The following is a 24,549-nucleotide window of genomic DNA, read 5'->3' on the forward strand; positions in this document are numbered from 1 at the left end:
GATTTCCACTATAACCTCCCACTAAATGCTTGCATATAACGTTCGTAAGTGCTCATACGCTACACTAAAAGTCTCTAATACTAGTACAGCATGGCTCATGCAGTCGGAGAGAAATAACCACATAAAAACCCTTCAACAGCGGATTGAGAATCAATCAATCAATCTATCAATCAATCAATCAATCAATGTTACATGCTGCGAAGTAACAGACTCGATTTGAACTTGTGCACATGCCCAAAACAGCAGAAAAGGTGTCCTTCCTTCGAATTTTGAAGTCATCTCTTCGTTGACGGGAAAGGAAAGCCCGTATCCGCGCGGAAAGACGCTGCACTGACGTTCGATAAATCGAAACAACGGCAAGAGCCGAATCGTAATTAGATTAGAAGAATATACTTTTCTAGCAAATTTGGGTAAGCCTGAGAGTCTTCTGCTTTACTTCCAGAGCGTAACGGTGCTGCTAAACATTCAACTTCCATTTCTGAAGCCCCAGAACTTGATGTCGTATTTCTACCTTTGAGTGTGTCGGTGAACGGAAGCCATTGCTTATTTTTTCACGAGCTGCAATCATTACAATATCTTTCTTCGCTTTGCTTTCTGCCAAAAGAACCTTCCAAGAAAAAAGAACAAACATAAGAGTTGAAACAGCTTCTTTTTAACTCGAGCGAGCACAAGCTTAAAAAAAACAATAAATAAGCGAAGCGGCTGTGTCACTATATAAGATGTCAAAATAGCCATAGACCTCGAAGCATCGTAAGCTGTGAAAATGTCGCTAGACGCAGTACAAAGTATCGTCAGATGAATTATGCATATGCGGCTTCAACTTCAAGTACAGCTGACTTTTTTGTGCTCTAGTGTTTTCAAAAATGCACTTCGCTGTGGTTCCCGCTGTGGAGACATCGCCCTCTTCATCGATGCACCAGTTGACACAAAAGTGAAGCAGTCGTAGCTGATGTTCTGGCTTAACGCTGTTTTCATGTTTTCACATTTTCCCCGTAAGTTCCCCGCTGTCTTCCCGTTTCAGAATGGAGGTAAGGTGTCGCAACTCTCCTAAACGCACGAGGGTGCAATCCATGGCGCGCGCATCATTTTTGCTGCCCCGCGACTATCCCAGCCGAGTGCCGAAAAGTGGACCCAGCACAGAGCCCGTGTTCCTTTCTTGGGCGGAAGAGGCACCTGTCGATGCTTAAAAGGCCATTAGGCCAACGGTCGTCAAAAGTGGCTCAAGGACGACGCGGTATAGTCACGGGCGCGCGTATCGGCTGTCGTCTGCACGAGCCGTCCATTACGGCCCCGAGCAAAATCAATTTATTTCTGCGAGCCGACGACGTACGGCCCGCGTTCGACGAGGAACATGAGCGCACAGGGAGAGCTTAAGTGTGGAAGTTGCTCTAACCGAAAGATTCGCGGCAATAAAGAGTGCAATGAAACGCATATACACTGCTGCTGACTTGAGCCAGCATTCATGCGGCGAAAGTGAACAAGGCAAATCAAGGTGAAGCCAACTGCGTTCGAGTGCGCGACGTCTAGCAGATTCTGGCAGATGTTGCACGCCTGCTCATGTCAGACTCGCTACATAGCTTCTCATGATTTCACGAAATACGTAGCTTTGGTCTGTCCCTTGATGCGTCACAGCTGGTGGCTATGGCTTTTCTCGCGGAGTTTCTAACAATTGAGCAAGATGGAGACTTTGGCACGCAGACGTCCAGAAAAAGTGTACAAGGTACACACCTCCACAAAAACACGAGCTAGGAGTAGGGAGTAAGTTTTTTTTTTTCTTTTTCTAATTTAGATGTGGCGTACCGACTACACACTCTGTGCTGACAGTCCGTGCATTGTTGCCTTATGATCGCGCGTTTTCACCGTGCCGGGCCCTGCTTCTGACTGCTGCCTGTATACGTCGCAAACGTCCCTTACACCCCTTCCTGCCGGGCCAGGTAGCGACACGGAGTATGGTCTTGTGACCATCCTTGCCTTTTCTTCCTGAAACGGCGGCATGCATGGGGTATACTTCACACCACGAGCCGATAAGTCTGTCTCTCTGTAAGCGGGACAGTTGTCGTGTGAAAGGATGGGTCTGGCGAGAGCAGCTTTGAACGCGCCAGAACGAGGTAGAAGGGGCCAGCGCGTACGGCGGCAATCCTTCCTGAACGCGTTAGCGAAGAGACGACACTGTGGCATGATGGCAAAGAGTGGCATGAAGCGGCACGATGCGCAGCCGCCATAGCGAACGCAGTGTCGGTTTATACGGCCTGCCGCACTGACAGCCAACCACATGCCGCATCGGGCCCACCCCTGTGGCTTCTAACGCGCTAACAGTGGGCCTCAGACAGCCCGAGGGATGCAGAAGCGCTATATTTGATGACAGGTGGCTTTAAGCCTGCTTAAAACAAACACGGAGAGGCGAAGTAGGCCCCACAATACCGAAGGCACGGGACGGAGGCAGTAGACAACACCCTTTTGCTGCCATAAATTACATTGATTGATTGATGACTGAATCATGATAACTTGTAGCAACGACAGGTAAGCCAGGTTTTCGCTTGTCTACCTCAATCGCCTAGCACGTATACGAGTTTCGAAATTTTTTTGCCTTCTCTGTCTCCCACATCTACAAACAATAGGCAGCAGGCTGTAATTTGTACCTCGATTACCCGTACCTCCAGACAGCCTGTCGAAAAACCTCTAATGTGTTGAGGTGCTTATGAAAACCAAAGCGAGCAACCCTATCACACTAGATTAAATCAAGCATTTCTTTCACAAGGCAAGACGAAAGGTGGCTGGCTGGGTTTGAAGTCGTGTGCCACAAGGCACCCATCGGGTTTTGTAATCGACACAGGCGTCCGTCCGAGCTTGAGCTGGTGTTTTCCAGGGAAGAAGGGCTATGAAAAAGTGTTATTCGGACTCTTAGACAGATATGCTGTTCTTATTCAAGTGGGTATTCTGCCAGGAAGAAAGAAGCGCTCCAGTGTTCCTTAGAGTTAAATTTTGGTCAGCCATATATGTATTTTTAAGCCAAGAATATAATTTTTTTTTTATCAAATAGATACCTAATGCATTTCTGCATTAAAAAACTTTTGATGCCAATCGCGGCTTCGCACAAGACCACCGTTCTCATCAAAATATGCTCCGATTCTGCCACACAGCTGACTTGTGGCACGGCCACGAAGCCGCATTCAATACTTCAAGGTATTCCCTGTGCTAACACGACATTATCAAATGCTCTGAAGAGGCACTCTGCATTTACGCTTGACAATGTGGGCGTCTTTTACAGTGTAACTTTCGGTCAATGTTAATTTCGTTTATTTTCGTGTTCCCTCCGTAGAATGTGAGCAAACCTTTGGTGTTCATAGTGCTCCGGGTATCTTTTCCGTAAGCTCCCCCATCTAACACTTATCCACAGCCTCTCTGCTGGCGCACGCACAAAGCGAAGAACAGCCAGCGTCGCTCACCGACATGAGCGCCTCATCACGTGCCTTCAGTAGCGAATAGCGAAGCCTTTGATATGCCCGCCAGTTGTTGCGAGTGAGCGCCAGAGCAAAGGCACTTCTCCATCGTCGGGCGGGACTTCCTCACCCCACCTCCTCTCCTTCCCCTTGAACAAACAGGGCGCGCTGAGCGCAGGGCAATCTCTTCCCACCCGGTGCAACGCGCGTATATGCTGATAGCCGCGGGACTCTCCCTTTGTGGGCTGCCGCGGCATCGCTCGTCGCGGCTGCGCTACGCCGCGTCGAGTCCCGGAAGTGTGTCCGGCCTTTTCCGACGCACGTTACGCCCGGCACCATTGATTGCTGTGGCCAGATCGACATTTGATTGTTAGCTCCGAGGCCAGCTGCCGGCAACGCGGCTAAAAGGCCCGTCCGGCGCGGCCCCCTTCCGCCGATGCTTCTTCGCGTGGTCGAGCTGCAGAGACACGCGGACGGAACAGTTGGTCGCGGGCCACGCACATTCAGATGCGCTCGCCAGCGCCAGTCAGTGTTCGCCGCATATCTCGGCCGCCGCACCGGGGGCCGGCTCGCCTCACGTGAGCGCCGCGTGTGCGGACAAAGCCGCCGATGAAAGGGGCCCCCGCAAGGCGCGCCCGATAACTCGCACTTGGCCGAAGAAGTGACTTTTCCTCTTTGGGCTGTCTACGTGGCTGGCATCCACTGCGCTGGTAGTCGGCGGTGGACGCTGGTATGCCGATTCTCATTTCTGAGTCGAGAAAAGGTGACGCCTCACGAATGATGGAACTCGCGCTAAACGCGCTGATGTCGCGGCTACGCTTGTCTGGACAAAGGGAACTGCTGAGATGTAATGCACCCAGAACTTCGCGGATCAACTTCGCTTCAAACGGCAACTTCTTGAAAATGAGCCAGAAGTATTTTGTGCATTGGGATGAAAAACGAGAGACCGAGACGAAAGACCAGCAAAGCTTACGGCTGTGTGGATAGCGCATTGCGCTGTTCTTTATAAATAAAGCAGTCACAAGGGCGCCCATCTCCAAGTACAGCACAGCAGACTCTTCGGTACTCTTGAGCGGAGCGGCAAGCCCAGTGGGAGCAGTCCCGAACATTGCAGCCCGTTTTTCATGAAGCCAAAGAAATACTAATTGCACTCGCAATGAGAATGTCTGGAAGTGCAGTTTATAAAGGGAGCACTACTTCTAAGCAGCTGTTTCGACATTTCACTGTCCTTGTGAAAAGCTCTACATCGCGCCGAAATTTCAAGTGCGTTGCTCCTCTTTCTCATATAGGATTCATTTTCTTGGACTGCACGTTAGGGTTCTGCATATATTTTACCCTCTAAAGACTTCGGTTGAGTCGCTGGCGCTAAGTTGAAGTACCACACTCCTAGTTCTACTTTTTTTTCTTTTCCGAAAACAAATTTTACTTCTTTTCCTTCGCCCCTTAAATACCACGGTGGACGATATCCCAGACTCCCACTCAGCGCCAGACGGAGCCGGTAATCCCGTCGCTAAACTTTTGAGCACTGAGCGCAAGCTGAAGATCGGCTCAGGGGAGCCATTTAGCCTAATTCTCGAGGGAGTAAACACAAGCGGCGCAGAGGGCAGGCAAGAACGGCAGCCAGGACGGCGCTGCCCGCTCCACTCGGCTGAGGCGGGTGGCGCGCGACTGTGACGACGCAACGGCGGCGCAGGCACGCGGCGAATGCGCCCAGCTGAGCTGGCACCGCGGGACAGGGTAATGAATTTGCTCGCGCAGAGTAAACACCAGACTGTTAGATCTGCCCGCACGCGCCGCGTGTTTCGTTACCGGAGGCGCGCGCATTCCGCGAGCTGAAGTCAAGAGCGTAGTCCGTGGTCCTTACGCGTATTGCGCCCGTATATACGCTACTGCCTGGAAGTGCTGCACAACGCGCCCAGTGGGAAACCTAGAGACAGAAAATGAAAATATTGTAATGAACCTGGAAACCCTACTCTTCTCTCTCTCTCTCCATCCTCCCGCGTTCTTCCTCCATCGCAAACAAAGTTGGCTCCGCAGTAACGATCGTGCGGTCGAGGCCGCTGAAAACGAGACAACGCAAGATCGGCTGGCCGAGATACTTGCCCCAGCACAAAGCAGTGCAGCAACTGAGCTCCGTCGCATAGCGTGGCCTGGCTCACGTCGCGTATGCTGTTGAAAGCTGGAATTATAATGAATCCCGGTCCCCTGCGCGGAGAACTTATCCGGCCATGTTTGGGTTCTGCAACACGAACGTGCACCAGAAACGAAAGTCTCCGGAGATCCTCGCTTCGCAGGCAGTAACGAGAATGCAAACACAGAGAGATATGAACTGCGGGGGAGCTAAGAAAAAAGAAAAGATGAGTGAATTAGAAAAGTCTGCCCCGCACATACCGCCCGGACAAGATCTGCGTGAAACAAGTTAAGGCAAACGATGCGAGTCTGCCTAGAGAAGTTTCCGAGCGCTGACTTGCCTCTTTTATTCCTTTTTGTTTTCTGTTTGCCGAGACGGGGCCCCGATTCTCGAGCCCCGGCTTTTCAATGGGGATAGGAGGGGAAAAAAGGAAACTTCATTTGACACAATTGCAGGCTGCTTGGTGTTGACTCTGCTCATCGAACAGGCTGCTCGCAAATGAGCGCCACTGCCGCTCAGTTCCCCTGTGCAAATTACACAGCTCGCAACCGGCGCCTATTAATGAGGCTGAGAGAAGAAAAAACGAGAAACAAAAAACAAATGCAGAGCCAGGGGTGTGTCATAACTACAAACAAAGTCGTTCCAGTTGCCAGATACTGTGCGTGAAGTTTTTTAATTCTTTTCGCGGCAAATTCCTGTTGTGTGACGAGTTCAGCTGAGGACTGATGTTCTCAGCGACCTCCGAAAGGCTCGGGTTGGGTGTGTGAGCTGCACACTTCAAGCTCAGCAAAAGGCAAGGGACTGCAGGATGTCGCGACATATTGCGTTATTCCAATCATACGTTCATAGGATACGTTACATTTATGATTGAGAAGCATTAATATGGACTCCGAACTCTGATTTCAGGACTACGCTTCCTATTTATTTGGAATACTGCCTACCCCGAAGGGGTCATTACAGGAGTAGGTTGAAAAATGAAGAAAACAACAGAAAACAAATACACATGAGGATACAGGGTCAACAATGCGTATAAGATAGATTTTCAGCGAACACAATAAATTTTTCTTCTAAGCCGCCGTGGTGGCTCAGTGGTTATGGTGCTCGGCTGCTAACCCGAAAGACGCGGGTCCGATCCCGGCCGCGGCGGTCGAATTTCGATGGAGGCGAAATTCTAGAGGCCCGTGTACTGTGCTATGTCAGTGCACGTTAAAGAACCCCAGGTAGTCGAAATTTCCGGAGCCCTTCATTACGGCGTCTCTCATAGCCTGAGTGGCTTTGGGACGTTAAACCCCACACACCAAACCAAACCAATAAATTTTTCTAATGTTGGCTGCGCGGTAATACATGGTTGCAAAGCGTTCCATTCGCGTACGGACTGCGGAAAATAAGAATACCAGAACGAGTTACTATTGAAAAGAAAATTCCTGTATCATATTTGAGTTTATGTGTCCGGTTCGGCGCATGTGTCTTATATTGAAAAAGTCTGAAAAATTTAGCTGGAATGAGTTGTGAAGAAGTAAATAAAGAAATTTCAAACGCTGCAGCTTTGCTTTACTTGTCAGAGTATGAAGGTCAGCGCGGTGTAAAAGCTCTGTGGCTGAATTCAAACAACTGTAGCGGTTAAATAAAGAGCAGGAATAAGTGGTAGGGTTTTAACGTTGTTACACCGAGTAGACGTGCGAAAACATGTCTAGCCTGGTTAGCTCATGATTTTGCTTTGCTGGGTCGTCGGCACATCTGGCAACGATATTAGACTCAGGTTAAGCTTTGATCGAGGTTAATCTGATATGGCCTTATCGTGCCACTGATCGAAATTGATGAACACGACGATGTGCAGTGCACAGCGCGAGATTGTACTGCAGTTTAACACGAGGCATGATCGGCTGCGGCGATAGAACAGCGCTCTCGTGCAGTGGCCAGTGACGCTGATCTGTTCGCGCCACCGCGGGTTCCAAACCCAATCGCGGCAATATTTCTTTCATTCCTGCATGGGCTATTGCTATGCTAGGTTTGGCCGAGGTCACCCTCAAGGCCACCCTCCCATTGGCTGCAGCTTGCGCGACGCTCCTTTGAAGTAACCCGAGCGTACCCGAGTTGCTCCGAGGTTTCACGCAAGATTCTTGGTTGGGACCGTGTTGGGTAGTCCTTTCGCACTAAAACAAGTTCTTTTAGCACCTGCCGACGCTTGGGGCTAAAAGAAGAAAGCGTAGCCATATGCCGAGAGTGTTCGTTTCGAAGGCGTATTCATGTATGCACAGGCACGCGCGCAAACAATAATAAAACTGGCCGGCGTCGGAGCCTAAACTTGGCCTCTGTCTGTATTTCTCCTTGCTTTTGTTCCTTGAAATATATCAACCAAACATACACCCTTCTTCGTGACGCTGCGGTGCAGAGTTTCGCATGAAAGAGTCGTTCTAATCAGTGATTAGGAAATTAGTTTTGGTCCGAACACGTTGGCCACGTTCCTAATACCTTCTGAGCTACACGAGAGCTTTACTGCGGTACGAGCTATGGGGGCGCCCCAACAAGCAGCAAACGGCTCACAACAGTCGGGCCCGAAACTAACGTAACGCAAGCAACGGCAAAGGGCATCTTGGTAGAAGAGCTGGCATTATGGAACAATACGGGGCAAGGCACAGCGGTCCGCGAGACCATGCTCTCCGAGCAAGTGTTCGGAAGAATGGGCTGCTTCGAGGTGTCCGGACGGCGACTGCACCCTCATGTTCCCAGTCCCCTCAGTGGTTCTCAGATTGTGGCTCCAGGGACGGTGCTAATTAGTGACGAAAGATGGGGCAGATTATTGCCGCTTCGCCCTGCGCAGAAGCGATAGACGGGGCCACGTGTGTGATGGGTGGCCGATTGATCCTGACGGCTTCCGTCGGGTCACCGGTGATCGGTTCGCGGCTGCGACTGAAAGGGGCTTACGCGGCCGTCCAACTAAGTCATCAGGGGACAGCGAGGCGCGGCTCTCTACGCATGATCGCACGGGTGTCATTCGAAGTGAGCGCTGTGCGTGTTCTGAGCTGGCCTTCGGATCCCGGAAAACTGCTCCCAGAAAGCCTTCCTGGGCCGCAATCAGCGCTGCTCTTCTGAAGGCCCGCGCTGCGAGAGTTTGAACCAACTTGGTGACGAGGCCCGCGAGATCGAGAGCGCGGCCTGCATTTGAGCTCCAAATCGAGCCGATTTGGAGCTCACATCGCAGACTTCGGGGAAAAGGAGCAAAGTAACGTCTGTTTGTCCATTTCTTCAGGGGGATTGGGAAATTACGTCACAGACTTCAGTAGGCCACACGGCCCTTCAGCAAAAGTACGCCATCGTCCTTCATTGACAACGAGAAACTTCTAAGAATTACGTGTGGTCAGTAATATAAATTGACCTGTGCTGGCGACGACAAAAGGTCACAGCTCCAAGTAGAGCGCTGAAAGGAACTCTGGCAAACTCGATTTTCATTCGTGTCCAAGTACTTACTGACAAATTTTTATTTTCCAATAAAAATCAGTTGCGAGTCTGCGCTTGTCGTGTAGCCTTCTCGTCCTTGCTTTTGTGTGCGCAGAACCCTTTGTTGATAATCGGCAATAAATGTCTCACTCAGAAGTGCCCGCCTTCTTCAACTTTTACCCTGCGGAATCCATAGAAACGTACATTCGTGAATCTGCATATAGCAGACAAGAGTACGAAAATCAGCGGCTGGTTATTAAGGAAGCCAACAGTAACCGTAACTAAGGAAATCATAGGGGAATTTTTGGTTTTTCTGTATTTGAGATTGCGATTCATAAAAAATTGGTAGTGCAAATTTATGACTGAAAAACAGTTGATTAGTGTAGCGAAGCACGCCGGCCGCGCCTGATGCCGCTTCGGCAGATCACTGACGAAGCGCCGATGATAGACGAAGTGCCGCCGCGCTGCACGAGACCGCGTCGTTTGGACTAGGCCGTCTTCTGCGCTGCCCGCCATTCTGCTCGCCGTTTTGCGCCGCCCACCATGAACTCCGTCCCTGTTCTATTTGTGCAGAAACCCCATTTCAATTAGAAATATTCCCCCATGATTTCCTTGGATGTGGCGACTGCTGGCTTCCTTAACACGTATATATATATATATATATATATATATATATATATATATATATATATATATATATATATATATATATATATATATATATATATATATATATATATATATATATATATATATATATATATATATATATATATATATATATATATATATATATATATATATATATATATATAGCAGACGAGGGAATGGAAAGAAATGCTCGTTATGACATAAATGACGGAAGCCAACAGTCACCGAAACTAAGGAGCATAGGGGATGTCTTTTTGCAGTTTTCATAAATGGGAGGTTAATAAAAGCAGATGAAAAAAATCAACAAGCACGGTGACTGCTAGCTTCCGTCACACGCACGCACGCACGCACGCACGCACGCACGCACGCACGCACGCACGCATGAAGGAAGGCAAAAAGAGGAGCGAAGTGGTGAGGAGAGGGGCGCACCGCAGCACGGGCGATTGTCGCGTGGTACGGGTGTTACGGAGCGCACGGGGTGTCGGGAACTGATTGACTGCGCGTTACCTCCTCCCCTCTCCTCCACAGGCGTGCGATTTTCGAATAGGTTGAGAAATGGCCCAAATTAGTTGGGCTACAGCGGCGAGGGTAATCGCGTTTTCAAAATTTAGAAAACTGATATGGTTGTTACTAACAACCGGCTACAAATCTCTAATTGCAAGCGAGCGCATATAGGTAATACTTAAGAAGTGAACTATAAGAATTTAGCTAAAACTTTACTAGTTAACTTGATTCGAATATTTTTTTTTGATGACCGCCAAAACTGGTGGTGCAATGCCACAAAAAAGGTCTCTTTATCCGAAAAACCGTATCTTTAAACACAATAGCGGCCGGCTCACCTGAAACATCCGGTATATATAATGTTTACACCTTGCAAGGCTGTTACGTACTCAGCGCTTACCTTAAGGTTTGAGCATTAACTTACTCACGCAAGAAGACATGCAAGTCAATTTTCTCTAAACTCGAAGTCACATTCATAACCTGCATGCGTGGCAAAACACAGAGGCAGTGAACCTTGGAGTTGGTCTGTACTGTGCGCCAGCGTGCACGCACGTGTTCGGAGCCCAGCACGTGAAGCTAGCCGCCGCATGTTCCTAAGACAGCGCACCACCAATTTCGCCGCGTCCAAAACAAGCACCTCAGCTTCTCTCGGCTCTCTGGCGAATGTCATCGAGCCCAAATTCTCCGTTTAGTTTCCGTCGCTCCTTTTAGCAGTTAATTCTGATTAATGAGCCAGTCGAGGCGCTCAACGGCCCAGGAAGCCTGTCCGTGCCGTGCGCCCGGCCTAAAGGCGAAAGCTATCGCGAAGCCCGAGCAGCCAGGTGTGCGTCGGCCCGTCACTGTGACGAGAGCGACGCCCGTTTCTCTTCGCGGCCTCGCCGTGCACCTCTAATTAGCTGCGAGGGTTTGGGGAGGGGGCTGCCCAGATTTCTGCGCCTCACGCGACCAGCGAGGGCCCCGCCCGGCAGCGCACCGGCGAAAGAGGGGCGCCGGTTATTACGCGGGATCAAGAGGAACGCGCAGCCGGCGAACTGACGACGTCTCGCGAGCTGCCATATAGTCGACGCGGGATATTGCGCGCTTAATAAATTGAAGCGCTCAGCCCTGCGCTAGGCCCGGTTCTGCCGGCGTTGCCCAGCTCGCGCTGTTGGGGTGAGCCCTCTCCAGGTTCTCGCCCGCGCGAACGACGAGATTGATTGGTTCCGCCCTCACCCTCCTCTCTCGAGACACCTCGAGGTATCTGTCTATACCGAGACGTTCGCCTATCACCGCATCCTTCATCCTGCTGATCAACACGCGCCGTGCCTTGTAACTCCGTTTCTGCAGGACGACCGAAAATTGGGACGAAGGCTTTTCTCGTACATTTTTCTGAGCCTGAAAAGGGGTGGCTAATGCTGACAATGAGGCCCTCTTATGTCAGTACACATGGACTTCGACCCTTACACAAGCTCAGCATAAAAGAGGGTAATTCGCAATATTGAAGAAAGTTGCTCATCACAAGGACGCATATTAAGATGCCAACAAAGCTATTAGTAGTACACAGGGCATATGCAATCTAGTTGCCTCAAAAATACCTTCGTATTGCGAAGTGAACCTTCACAAACACAGAATTCGAGAACGCCAGTGAACCATAAAAAGAAGACAATCGCTTCATAGCAGGCACTGGCCAAAGAAGAGCGTCCTTTAGTTATCGGTATTGAGAGGTTAGGAGTTCAGAGGCTTGGGCATGTCGGTAATACATCGTAACTAAAGAAACATAGCGCAGGAACGAAAAGACGAAGGACGATATTGACTTGTCGTCGTCCTTGGCCTTTCTGTTCCTGCGCTATGTTTCTTTAGGGGTTAGGAAGCAGTTACACACTGCTTATTTTGGTTCCAGCAGCCTCTATGACATCAACTAATTGATACAAATAAATTAGAATGGGTGCATAATCGTAGTGCACGCTATATATTTTCCAACTTTTATTGTAGTGCTTGCATAACTGAAAAGTACCTTGAACTTTCGCCTTTCTTTAAGTATAAAACTCTCGCAAATGATAATTTTCGCAAGATTTATTGCCACAATCAGCTGCTAAAACGGAATCTTTTTTCTGGGCCAGCGTTGATATCACCTTGAGCAGATCATCCCCATAAGATACTGCCGGTAAATGCATATTATAACTCATTTATTCTAAAGGCAGCCAGTGATTAGATCCACCTGCCCACCTTGGTTGACGATATCTCTTGACTTGTGTTTGTTCAAAACAGCCGCTGAAAGCTGCGTATTTGACTTGTCTGCCATGTTGCTTTATCAGGCCTTGAAATTCGCGTGAGCTTATGCTTGATCGTTGCTGCATAAGAATTTCTGCTTTTTTGTGTATACTTTTAATTCTAATTTTTTTAATCTCATTTCCTTCTGCCACGCCCCCCCCCCGGCCTTGAAGATATAATAAATAAATAAATAAATAAATAAATAAATAAATAAATAAATAAATAAATAAATAAATAAATAAATAAATAAATAAATAAATAAATAAATAAATAAATAAATAAATAAACTGCACACCACTTCAGGCGGTAAAAGCCTCAAAAAGCGCCAGTGACTCGCCGTACATCGTGAGCTTCTCGCGATTGCTTTTGGAGGTAAGAGGTGCACAACGAGAGCTCGACGTTCTCGCACAAGGTGGCGCGGCGAAACTTGACGGCATCCATTCCCCTTCAATGGCGACCGAAACAAGCTTTCGAAGCATCGGCACGCTACGAGTCCGTACTGGACCGAGCAAAACACATACCGACCTCGTGGCGACTCTGAAAGCAGCTTGCCTTATTCCTCCTTTCACAACGGTAAAGAAAAAGATAGGCGTGTTAAGCTTCCGTGATGGGAGCAGCATTCGCTTTCAACAACACTTCGAAAGTTATAGTCAGAGCGGGGAACTTCTTAAAAGCAATATCGTTGAACGATCCAAAACATGGAAAAGCAAACTAACGGCTCCGTTACGAAGTTGATTAGTTCATTACGAAAATCAATTTTGGCAGAAGAAAAAGAAAAAGGCAAGGAGGTTGCGCAGAGAGCTCATTAGGCCTGATCGAAGTGAATGAAGGAGAAGTGAAGCTGCGTATGGATTTCGCGTGCTTCAGGACAGAGAATTTTGCCAAGTCTTAAAAGCACGAGCGATATGAACTGGAACGCACAGTTCGCACCGAACCTCGAAATTTATTTTTGCTTCTGCACTGAACCTGAAAAGACATTATGGGAGTAATAGGCGTCAAGGGAAGTCTTACTAAAAAGAAATAAATAAGTGCACATGTCACTCGTACCGGTCTGGGAGAGGGTGGGTAATCACTGAGTGCATGCTAATAAGGAGCTCCCTTTCCTGTCGCTTGTAGCGGTGCGCCAAAGAACCGAAAGGGCACGAGATAATAACGGAGTCGTCGAAAATTAGGGCCCCGAGGATACCTCACTCGCCTCTCTCTCCTCCAAGTTCAAATAAGGAACCTCGAAGAAGGCCCACGCCCGCACAATGAGAAGACGCAAGCGCGCGCGCCGAGGGGCCGCGACACTCCATATCTAATGTATAAGAGACGCTAATGGAATGGAGATGGATGAGGAGCCGGAATCGCGGCGCTGTACCTGTAACGGACCGAGCTCCGCTAATTCAGGCGCCGTACGCAGGCGCGCGCCTCCGCCTTTTATGCCCTGCCGTCTTCCCGCGCTTGCTCGTCTTGCAACGTGATTAGACCGGAGCTAAAAGGAAAAGGACACCGTGTGCTCTGTGCTCCCCCTCTTGCTGCAACCAGAAGAGGCCTGCTCTCTCGGAGGACGCGTGCGGTGCGGATTACAAGAACAAGTTTCAGCTAAAAATAAGAAAAAAAGTCTCAAGATACAGGGATTGAAGTGTTTTAACTCTGAAACGGCCATTTCGTTCTGTCCTGTACATTTTGTCCCGAGAAGCGAAAGCCGCAAAGCCTGCTGTTATTGAATCGAATAATACGCAGGATTAATCACGTCCACTGAAAATCATTCCGAGATCCTCGTTATATAAAGCGCTGTACAGCTGCGTAAAGAAATGCACGGCGACTAATGGGTGCATAAAAGGGGAGCATTAAAGCCATTAGAAGCGTGCTACGACAATCGACGTTATGCATTTTTCAAAATGTAATTTTAGTAATAATTCGTCCATGATAAGAGTCTGGTGCGACTAAGCTCCGCTTTTGCGGGTGAAGGAGCCAGTTATGCGGGACTGATGAGAATGAATGAACGAATTTATTCAAATTATATCTGAAAGAGTGCCGACCTCTCCGCATCATTGAATGTATTAAATTGAATGACGTCACCAAGAACTTGGGACAGTGGTCTAGTTGATTGTTTTGCCACCAGGTGGCGCACTGATGGACTCTAGCCGGGAGCAGGCCCTTATAACGGGCTCATCCAAACTGAGAGGCTTTAGTGACTGCGGGTGTGTATGTGTGTGTGCAGTACGTCTTTTTGTAGGTGTTTTTTTCTTTGAGCTTTCTTCTATTTTGGTAGGTCACAACAGCGTGGCCACCCGTTTAAAAGGGTTGCCAACATGGAGATCATCATCATTAGAGAGAAGAACAAAGGTAAAATTAATTAATTTGCGGTAGAAGTTAGCAAAAAGAGATTAGAAGATTGGTAGGTCAAAATCAGGGCTGTGACGTAAGGTTACAAGTTCATGACTGAAAATTGTACTTAAACAAAAATGACGAATTTATAGATAACGCCATTAAGTTTGATGGATCGCTTAAAGAAATATCAGGAACAAAAAAAAAAAAGCCGAGCATAATGGCAACTGCCATCATCCTGTTTCAAAGAGGACGCTCCCGACTTCTGTCCGTTCATCCCACCGGCAGTATTAAAAAAAAAAAAAAAACAAAAAAAAACAATGAATGCACGGAAGGCGATAGCGAAGGTTCGATTTTGGAAACTCTTTATGTCTGCAGTGTTGCGTTAGACCCCTCGGCTACGGCACGACGTTTACGCGCGTGTGAACGCATTGGCTTATAGCCCCGCAGCCTAAGGTGGCGTGCTGGGGTTGTGGAAATGTCAGTTCTGGACAATTTTGCTGCCTATCTCGACAAAGACAAACACGACACCGAAAACCAGAAATCCCAGTCCCTATTTTATTTTAAGCCTTTGGAAGAAAGCGACAGGAGCTGTAAATTCTTTTAAAAAATGATGTTTTTTGCCACCCAAAAGGGCTCTAAATTGTCGTGGTTTCCACAGCCGCCCATGCTTTGAACTTTGAAGGGTTTTGGACAGGGACTTCGGAAAGTTTTTTTGTAGTGGGTGGCGGGAAGACTTCGTTTGTTTTGTTATTTATGTATTTATTAAATGTTCTCTCCCAGATATTTATTCGATTTTTATTTTGCTGATATTTTCTGCCATGTTTGAAGGAGTATTTGCTGGATAGAAAACCAACAATGAAATGGGCATCTTTATAAATATGAATCATTAGCCTCAAATGAAACGCGAACAGGATTACTGAAATGTGGACACAAGAGCAGAAAAATATTAGGTTCTGAGGAAGAAACACTGGCGGGGTTCAATGAAACTTCCACGCTATGGTCTTCGCACTATCAAAGTGAAAATCAAGTGCGCCTGCGCCAGTATTCATTTTCCTTCAGCTAGAACCTCCTCCTCTTGCTGCGTCCATTTTGCATTGTCTCGTCCGCGTTTCATTTGACGCTGACCGTACACACTAGGAGACACAGAGTGAATTAAAACAAAAAGCCTTCGCATAGGCTGCTTCAATTCTGCTAATCATGCTCGTGAACAGGGCTCCGTTAGTCAATGAATTCTGTTGGGACATGATTCATTCAAGTTACTCAAAAGAAAAGCCTTAAGACTGGCTAGAAAGCCAACCAGCTTCCACACTGTGCTTAACATAAATATAATGACCTAGACTTAAAAGATTTGTCCAAAATCGGATCTCAGCGCGGGCCAAGGGGGGGTTGCTGCCCTCTCTAGAGAAATATCGCGGGGGCTACCGCTTCTCTTGCGTCCCCGCGCATCGCCGCCCCCTGTTCCGGGGTCCCTGCTTTTGGGAGAAACATCAGGCAAAGCATCGAGGCACCGCTGGTTTTGACGTGTGCTGGAGATAATCAAGAATTGAAGACCTGTGGAAAAAACTCATTCCGTTTTTTTTTTTTTTGTAGGATTAGTTCTGTTATTAAAGTGCGACTTCTCCAAGTGAAGCGCTATAAGCCGCAAGGCTTAACGACGCTATAGCTAGGAGCTATCCCGAATTCCTAATAACGATGCGTGAAAATTAACAAGTGTTGAAACGATGTCAGCACTAAGACTGGCATGCCTAAAACAGAGCTTCGTTCACATAAGCCATTGTTGCCGCAGTGAAAGCCAACGACAGCACCAAAAAACTAAAGGCGAAACTACCACAGAATGTCAGTCGTAAAAAATTACGAGGAACTTTAGCGTCTAAAGTGGTGAAAGGCGAAAGCCTGAGTGTTGCATTCTGCTACGCGACTGTTCACTGCACATTTTGTTGGTGCGTTAATTAACTGCCAATTAATGACGCTTAAGCTTCGCCTTTAGGAGTGGAACGCGACAACGTTTCATAGTGCTGCCACGGAGTCCAAGGAACGCCACCACCCGTTCGGTGCGATGCGTTGCCCTTTGAACGCAACGCTTTTTGAGGAAAGGAAATGGGGCTGTAATTCTCTGTCATCTCGGTGGACACCTGAGCCGCACCGTACAGGGAGGGAAGAAGTGTGAGTGCAAGAAGAAAGAGGGGCCGTAATGAAGAAAATGAAAATTGTATTTGAGGAAAGGAAATTACGCAGTAACTGTCTCACATATCTCAGTAGACACTAGTCGAAAATTGTATTTGAGGAAATGAAGTGGCGCAGTAACTGCCTCACATATTTCGGTGAACACCCGTCAAAATTCGCGCGCGGTGACGTCACGACAGTTTGGACCAATCTGAAACGCGGACAAATACGCCTTGCTCGTCGGTAAATTGGTTTTTGAGGAAAGGAAATGTATCTGTCTCTCATATCTCGGTGGACACCTAACCCTCGCCGTAACGGGAAGGGAGGAAGATGGGAGAGAACGAAGACACCGTATTCACTAGACGCACCTTTGTTCGTTCCAAACCGTCGAGCTGGCACGGCGGAGTGGTAGCGTACTCGACTCGCACTCCGGAGACCGGGGCTCGATTCCCAAGCTCGCCTAATTTCCTACTCGGTTTTTATTTATCTGGTCTGACTAGAAAGGTCACATCAATTGGTTAGACTAATTGGTTAAGTAAGCATTTAACTAAACTCAGCCAAACTTACCTGGAGCATCACTATACGATCCCTTTAATTGGTTGCATGGTTAGTAGCCAAAGTACAATTGGCCCCGTTTGAAATTCGCGTACTGTGACGTCACGACCGTTTCGACCAATTGAAAAGCGTGACATTTCTGTCGACAGCTCCTGCTTACAACGATGAGACATTAAAGGCCTCCGCCTTAAAACGGTTGGTGACTCGTGCCCGTCAGTTCGACCAGAGACATAACTCACGTGTAAGTAAATACCAGCGCCTGCTACAAGCCAGCTGCTTCACTCTCTTCGCAATGGGGATCTTTCCGACGCCTCAATTCAGTTAGTTGCCGCGACGCGGCGGTCAGGTGGAGTGGAGTGAAGGAAGAAAGAGAATATTTAAAGACCCAGGAAGAAGATCTCAAGGCGAAAGGCAAGAGGAACGCAGCCATAATGAAGCATAGAGCAGTATAATAAAACTTTAAAAAGACGCCGACCAAAAGGAAAAACAACAAAAAACGAAAATGAGCTTGTTTCCAACGAAACGCCGTCTTCTTGTTTTTTGGTGTTTTTTTTTTTGGTCGGCGTCCTTTTTTAAGCTTTATTATGATTGTCCATGACCAGACGAGATTTCGTCAAACTCTGGAATTCATAGAGCAGTATGTGGATACAATGAGTATGAAGTAATACGAGGACTGTGGAAGGGTGTAATGGATTCGGGAATGAATTTTGCGTACGCGGTTCTGTGCTTAAAATCAGACGTGGTACAAAGGCTAGAGATTAACCGAAGAACGGTGGGCAGATTAGCTCCATGGGCCCATGGAAAGACAACAAGCGAAGCTGTACAGGGGGAAATGGGTTGGTCCTCCTTTGAGGTACAGGAAGAATAGAGCAAATTATCTTTTGAAGAAAGAACCAGAAAAATAAATGAGAAGAGTTGGGGAGCCAAAGTCTACAGGTATTTGTACAGCAAAGACGTGGACACGCGATGGAGGAAAATGACTAGAAAACTTAGGAGAGGCTAAGCAGGCCACAAAAAAGGAAAATGAAGTTATCACGAACACCAAAAAGTCCGTGAAACCGAGACGGCAAATGGAGTGAAAAAAATGGAATAAAAGAATCAATGTGTGAACACAGAGCTGGCAAGAGCGAAATCTGGAAGAAAACACTGTAGAAAACACACACAGTAGCTACCAAATTGAGGCTAGATAAGGTTGCCTTAGAACCAGGCAGTACAAAAGCATGAACAGGGAGATGATATCCAAGCAGCATGCGGGAGCACTGTAGAAAACTGTAAACATGTTCTGTCAGACTGCAAAGCTATACATCCAGATATCAAAGAGGGAATAGTCAGCCTTCGAGTTGCTTTGGATTTTATTGATAGTGAAAGCAAAATTAACACATCACCTGCAGAGACGAGCAAGAGAACAGTACACTCTTGGCGTAAAAGCATTGCACGAAGTGTGCCAGAAATCTAATACAGCTTGGAACATGAAAAATAGCCTTGGATGGCAATAAGATAATAAATAACAGCATTCAAAGTAAAAAAAAAGAGGGGGGGGGGGGGGGAGTACAAATCAACTAAAACAATTAATAACTTTAACTTACTAGCAAGGTGGCACTGACCACCGCCCCGATAGAAAGGGGCTGCCAGTAGTAATCAATGTGACCGGAATGACTCTAGGATCGACTGATTCTGCCAATATCTGAAACAGCATGCGGCCGCTTACGGTTGCCTCAGTTCTTCCAAGTTCCTTCGTAGGGCGCCACTAAGAGAATACTCTCCCCCACAGACGTCATCATCATCATCAGCCTGACTACACTCACTGCAGGGCAAATGCCTCTCCCATGTCTCTCCAATTAACCCTGTCCTTTGCCAGTTGCGGCCACTGTATCCGCGCAAACTTCTTAATCTCATCCGCCCACCTGAATTTCTGCCGTCCCCTGCTACATTTTCCTTCTCTTGGAATCCACTCCGTTACCCTTAAGGACCAGCGGTTATCTTGCCTTCGCATTACATGCCCTGCCCAAGCCCATTTCTTCGGCTTGATTTCAACTAGGATGTCTTCAACCCGCGTTTGTTCCCTCACCCACTCCGCCCGCAATGTTGCACCTATCATTTTTCTTTCCATAGCTCGCTGCGTTGTCCTTAACTTAAGCTGAACCCTCTTTGTTAGCCTCCACGTTTCTGCCCCATAGGTGAGTACCGGTAAGATACAGCTGTTGTATACTTTGTATACAACATACTTGTATACCACAGACGTGTAGCAGCGCAAAGGCACGCTGGCGGTGAAGAGCAGGATAGGAGAGGGCTGCTTCCGCCGTGTCCGGATGGCATCCGAAAAAAAAAAAAATAGAGGCGCTGGTATATTAGACAGTACAGGTGACGGATCACCACGCGTAGTTTCATCGCGCGAAAACCTCAGAGAAATCGAACTCTGATTTTCTGGCGCCAGGCGCAGCTCGCACTGCTGTAGAAACGAATTAACACACGCACGCGCACGCACGCGCACGCACGCGCACGCACACGCACACACGCACACACGCACACGCACACGCACACACACACACACACACACACACACACACACACACACACACACACACACACACACACACACACACACACACACACACACACAAACACACACACACACACACACATTACATTTCACGTCACATGTGTGTATGGGCATGCATTAAAATTTGTAACTCCTCAAACTTTTTGTTTGATGAAACATTGATTGACGTATGTTGTCTTGCCATTGTTATCGCTGTTAATGTAAAGGTGGTTGGAGCGTTGTAAAGCTGCGAAGAGAGGAGCTTTTTTCCAGCCACCGTTTTTCGCTCATTTGCATAAAGTAGCAAAAATAAACAAAATAATAATAATAATAATTACTATAAATATTAGTTATAATAAATAGTTCTGTAGATTAAAAAGTATGAGCAAAGTATTATGCGTATTTGTTGACGTGCTTTTCACCTCTTCTTTCGCAGCACAAATACGATGTCCACAGCGTTCCTGAGGAAACTTCTCGCAGCCGGCAGAGTGTACAAGCGATTAAGCTATGCTGATGACACCATCGGGGACTAAGTCATCATTTTCCTCGAATGGAGCGCGAAAAGAAAACATATTGCACCTGCGTTCACTTCGATGGCTGCCTTTTCTGCTCTCGCTAGGAACGCCCGCTCAAAAAGTCATTCGGCTGTGTGCTTTCTGACGCAAGACGGTGACGAAATCAGCCGTCACTCAAGTACGGCTCAGTGAGCTCATCTACATCGGCACAACTACCCGGCTACACGCCTACGAGTTTTTCACAAGAGCAGCGCGAACTTGCGCTGAAATGCTCCGCAAATGCACGCAAGCTCGTTGGGAGAATCGCTCTCCGTGTTCCGCTACATGGCCCGGTTGTTAAGGAACGTACGCTCAAGCTGCCGAGTGCGGCCCGTGCCGGCGCCGTTGCGAAGATGTTTACACGACGCACGTCCCAGGCGCTGTACGCGAGCCAACTCGAGTAGGCGAACTTTCCCGGGAGCTTCGCCGAAAGGCGCGAACTTTTCCGCGGACCCCGCTCGGCGTAGCTAGGGCCACCTGGTGCCCGTCATCGAAAGCGATACACGCTTAGCAAGAGAAATAGCCTTTAGCGGAGGTCGGCTGCGGAGGGTGGGAGTCGAGCTGCAGCGGCCGGCTGCGTTCGCACGAGCGCCGTGCCCTCCTCGCGCTCCCCCTTTTCCAGCCGTTTCTGTGCGCACGCTGGAGCGCGTATAAATCTGTTTCGTTCGCATAGTGCGCGGAAAAGGTCGCCCGCACTCGGAGAGGTTCTCGGGGCAGTATAAACAATGCATCCGGCTAACTGCGTTCCCCTCCCGTTCCGCGTCGCTCCTTAACCGAACGCAATCGTTTATTTACACGATGATTAGACGAGACGAATCTTTTACTCTGTTACTAGAGGCAAGAGAGGGGGCCTTCGGACGAGAGTCTTTCGCCGGCGTTTGTGCCTGCTTTCGGCGCCTTCTCGTTCTGCGCGCATGTGCGTGATGGAAATGTTTGCGCTCCTCGTTAGTGCCCTCCGGGCCGGATCGCGGTGCTGAGTAGGGAAAGAGCTGGGCTCCGGCTCCGCGCGCTTTCGCTTTCGTTACCGGGACGCCGTCAAAACTGCGCCGAAAGGACTCGGTGCTTGGAAAGTAATTTTTAAATCCCAGCAGTGCATTACCAAACCACCGATGGAAATGTAAAATTGCTGAATATTAAAGTACTGCCCTTCTGGAAATTGACTAAGCCTGACTATTTGGCCCTGTCTCGAAACACTAATGGCACCCCTGGCATTCCTAACGAAGCTATACTAGGTAAACTGCAGGGCCCAGAAACAGGTCTGGGAACTTTTGGAAAGGACGCTAGATGAATTCCAACTAACTTTCCAGAGCAAAGCAATTTGCAACTTCAATGAGACCTAAACAAAATTAATACACACAGGGAGAGTAAGAATTGTATGGTGTTTCTTGCTTTGTTGGTGATAACGTTAAGCGTCAGTTTTCAGCTTGCTCTAATAATAATTTTTAATTCGTTTGAAACCGCACTGGAGAGGTTGATTGGAGTTCTCTGCGTATGAGAAAATACGAGTTTCTTTGCGCGCCAAAACTAAATGTGCCAGAGCGCTCGGACTTCTACGGAATAACTCTGGCCACCTAGTATCCTTCACCTCCAACTAGCAAACGAGTACACTAGTCAGAGACATGAGAAAGAGAGATTAAAACCAACGACGCGTCTCTGGGGGAGGTGTCGCGCCAGCAGTCGTAGTTTTCACTATCATGTTGTGCGAATCAGTGCCAAGGGCAGATTCCTTGACTTCTCGAGCCCACAAGGCACAAGATAAGGTTTAACAAAAAAAAAAGTCGCGAGGATGTGGGACGCTTCGTTCCAGCGGAAGAACTTTGGAAGCATCACAAGGAGCGCACGATTCCAATAGCGCCTCATGAGCGCTTAGTTAGCTACAGGTAGTCGCCATGGGATGCCGCAGTGTAGCATAGAGCGTGCGTGTCTGCATGAAACCTTGGGCATGTTTTCTTTTTCTTTTTTTTACAATGCAGAAATCCATTCTTGGACTCCTTCGCACTCTCGCGTTCGCGTCCGGGTTCTGAGACCCGCCGCGAGTTCATTGCTGCCAGGGTGCATCGATACCAACCCAACTTTTAAATTTTCATCTCAAAAATCAAGTCGATGCCTGTCAGGAGTATAAGACGGTTTCAGACCTCAAAGACATAGAAAATGATGCTTTCCGCTAAGATATTTCGGTGTTGTTGCTAAATTGAGGCCCGTGCCTCGGAACGGCGCTGCAGTCTCCAGCATATTTTCTGCCGATTTTCACAGTCATTGGATGGTAGAACGTTTTTAAAAATCGGCCGTTTTGATGGGTGCCCAATATGCTTTGAACGATGAAGTTATGCCAGTGCCTTTGTGTTCAGTAGAAGTGTTATGTTATTAATGCAGAAATATATTCCTGACCTCCGTCTGATGCTTTCGGTATGAAAAGAATCGGCCGGCTTTTGTATCCTGCGCCGCAGTCATCAGGTGGGCCGCACAGTCGATGACGACGGCAAATGTTTTGAAACTCCTCTTCAAAGCTCTTTGCGCATCAGCGTAGGGGTAATAAGCAGTTAGCAAAATGCGCGATAGCAGTACGTCTTATAATGAGCATTTTTTATATATATATATATATATATATATATATATATATATATATATATATACAGGTATCGATTTGTTTAAGGCAACAGATTAAAAATAGGAAGCTCGGGAAGTCACACTCAAAAACTCAACGTATTCAACGTCGTTTATACCGAGGACCGGTCCCCGGTCGAAACGTTGAATAGATTCGTTAGGTTTTTCAAAGTGACTTTCCGAGCTTCGTACTATTTCTGATCAGTTGCCGAGAACAAATCGATATCCGTTATATATATACATATATAAACCATCAACTTTCTCTCGCTGAGTTCCGCGACTTACGCAGCGTAGCGAATGCATACTAAATTATTCTTTATTTGCGTTTGTCGACGGATTCGCGCAGGATGTCTCCACACTGAATTTCTGCATGAGTAAGCTTCAGCGGATGGATAACTTCCTTAATTTTTCCCGCTAATTACGAAAGCGCTTATTGTAGCGAAAGGTTTATAGCTTTGGTATAGCCATGTAGCCCTGCATTCTACCATGGAATCTATAGCGTCAGCCGTAAAACCTTAATTACTTAGCGATATCATTATTATCCTCATCAGCCTGACTATGCCCACTGCAGGACAATGTTGTTGTTAGTGGCTATTTATTAATAAAAGTAAAACAGTAAGGAAAATGTGTTGCTAGCCGCGGCATCTGTCATCGAAGCCTGCCATCGAAGCCTGCCAGATCTGTCATCGAAACCTGAAGCACCTGAGCTGCGGCGAGCGGAAATAAAAGGACAGAGAGAGGACAGGGAGAGGGAAATTAAAGGGGAGCGATAGTAAGAAAGGCCAGGGGGCAGGACAAAGGCCTCTTCCATGTTTCTCCAGTTAACCCTGTCCTGCGCCAGCTGCGGCGACCTAATCGCCCCGAATTTCTTAATCTCATCCGCTCACCTAACTTTCTGCCGACGTCTGCTACGCTTGCTTTCTCTTGGTATCCAGTTATCTTGCCTTATCTGTTATCAGCTGTTATCTTGCCTTAGCATTACATGCCCTGTCCCTGCCTATTTCTTCGCCCTGACTTGGACCGGGATATCATTAACTCGCGTTTATTCCCGACCCACTCTGCTCGCTTCCTGTCTCTTAACGTTAGGCCTTCTATTTTCCTTTCCATAGCTCGCTGCGTTGTCCTCAATTTAAGTTGAACCCTGTTTGTTAGCCTCCACGTTTCTGCGCCATAGGTGAGCACCGGTAAGATAGAGGTTTTATATACTTTTCCCTTGAAGGATACCCGTAAACTACTATTCATGAGCTGACAGTGCATGCGAAATGCACTCCATACCATTTTTATTCGTTCAGTAATTCCAGTTTCGTAGTCCAGATCTACAGTCACTACATGCCCTGAATAGATGCAATCTTTTAACCCTTCCAGCGCCTTACTAGCTACTGTGAACTCCTGTTTCCTTCCGTGACT

Source organism: Amblyomma mixtum, chromosome 3 (assembly GCF_055824585.1).
Source record: "Amblyomma mixtum isolate Tamu chromosome 3, ASM5582458v1, whole genome shotgun sequence".
In the NCBI taxonomy this organism is placed as follows: domain Eukaryota; kingdom Metazoa; phylum Arthropoda; class Arachnida; order Ixodida; family Ixodidae; genus Amblyomma; species Amblyomma mixtum.